This window comes from Dasypus novemcinctus, chromosome 7 (assembly GCF_030445035.2).
Source record: "Dasypus novemcinctus isolate mDasNov1 chromosome 7, mDasNov1.1.hap2, whole genome shotgun sequence".
NCBI classification, from domain to species: domain Eukaryota; kingdom Metazoa; phylum Chordata; class Mammalia; order Cingulata; family Dasypodidae; genus Dasypus; species Dasypus novemcinctus.
Window position 1 is genome coordinate 118,993,056 of NC_080679.1, and position 2,039 is coordinate 118,995,094.

A 2,039-nucleotide genomic window follows, 5' to 3' on the forward strand; every position below is an offset into this window, starting at 1 on the left:
CTCACCTCCGGGGCGTGGAACCTCCACTTACAAGTCTTCTCTGCAAATGGGCAGGCTCCTTCCTCCATTCCTTCAAGGATGTTGCAGGATGTCCTTCTGGTCTCCTGAAGCCCCCAAATAGGTGCTTCAGCTAGCTCCAGAGAGCTCTGGGTATTTACTAACTGCCCTGTAGCAGGAGGTGACTCTAGGAGCTCCTGACTCCCCCGCCATCTTGGTGTCAACACCCGTAAGTTTAACTTTTTGAATAATCATTATAATGCTTTCCACAGTGGTTAGACCATTTTACACCGACAATGAATGTGTGTTTCTATTTTTCCACATCCTCTCCACCACCTGTTATTTTCTATTTTTTTATTACTATTTATTCTAGTGGTTATGAAATAGTATCCGATTGTGGTTTTGATTTACATTTCCCTAATGAATAACAATGTTGAGCATATTCTCATGGGCTTATTGGCCATTTGTATATATCTTCTTTGGAGAGTTGTTATTCAAGTCTTTTGCCCATTTTTAATTGGGTAGTTTGTTTTATTGAGTTGTAGGATTTCTTTGCATTTTCTGGATATTAAACTTTTATTGTACATGTAGTTTAGAAATTATTTCTCCCATTCTATAGGTTGTTTTTTTACTTTCTGGTAAAGTCCTTGGATGCACAAAAGTTTAGTTTGATGAAGTCCCATTGATCTAATTTTTCTTTTGTTGCTTGTGCTTTCAGTGTAAAGTCTAGAAACTATTGCCTAACAGAAGGTTCCGAAGATACTTTTCTATATTTTCTTCTAGGAGTTTTGTTGTTTTAGTTCTTCTATTTAGGGCTTTGGTCCATTTTGGAAACACTTTTGTTAGTGGTAAGAGGTAGGGGTCCAACTTCATTCTTTTATTTATGAAGATCCAGTGTTTATACCACTATTTGCTAAAGACACTATTCTGTTCCCATTGAATTGACTTGGCACCCTTGCCAGAAATCAACTGGCCATAGATGTGAGGATTTATTTCTGAAATAGCAGTTTGATTCCATTCATCTGTATGATTGTCCTTCTGCCAGTGCCATCCTGTTTTAAGCACTGTGGCTCTGTAGTAAACTTTAAAATTTGTCAGTGTGAGTCCTCCAAATTTGTTCTTCCTTTACAAGATGGTTTTGGCTATTCAGGGCCTCTTTTTTTTTTTTTAAATTAGAGAAATGGTAGGTTTACAGAAACATCATGCATGAAATACAGAGTTTTCATATGCCACCTTTATTAACACCTTGCATTAGTGTGGCACATTTTTTATAATTCATGAAAGAACATTATAATTGTACTATTAACTATAGTCTGTCATTTATAATAGTGTTCACCATGTTGTACAACTTATGATTTAAAAAAATTATTCTAGTAACATATATACAAACATAAAATTTCCCCTTTTAACCACATTCAAATATATAATGCAGTGCTGTTAATTACATTCAAAATGTGTTACCAACACCACCATCCATTACAAACTTTACAATCAAACGAAATAGAAGCACACACACACAGCATTTTGTTTATCCACTCATTTGTTGATGAACACTTGTGTTGCTTCCATCTTTTGGTTATTGCGAATATTGATTTGAATATTGATGCTATAAACATTGGTATACCTTCACAGTCATTTTATTTATTTGTTTGAAACTCTTTCCCTGCTATTATTTTTATTGTTCTTTTTTTTTTCACGTCAGATGAGTAATGTGCTGACATCATAACAAGGTTCGAGGGAGGCACACCTCACACAAGTACGTGAACACCCATTCATCATGCTTATGAACCACAAAAGGATCAATTTTGTTATTCTTAATAATCTCTAGCTCACATGCAAGAAGCTTTGGCTCCCTTCACAATCAGGAACTCAATTATGCCATGGTAGCTGCCCAGCCTTGCCTTTATTCAGGTTATATATGGCTGCCCATGAGAATTTGTGTGAATGGATTTCAGGAATTATGGAAAAATTTCATTAATTGCTAAATCCTGTCCTGGAGATTGAAATACTTTTCAAAAGGGCAATGACTTTGAACCCTCCTC

General features: G+C 35.8%; 1 non-coding gene across 1 annotated transcript; it reads right to left on the bottom strand.

Moving 5' to 3' along the window:
- Positions 1–1,693: 1,693 nt before the first annotated feature.
- On the bottom strand, positions 1,694–1,797 carry LOC111764025 (small nucleolar RNA U13). The gene has a single exon (XR_002796740.1). It is a non-coding gene; the product is annotated as a small nucleolar RNA U13 (small nucleolar RNA).
- Positions 1,798–2,039: the final 242 nt, after the last annotated feature.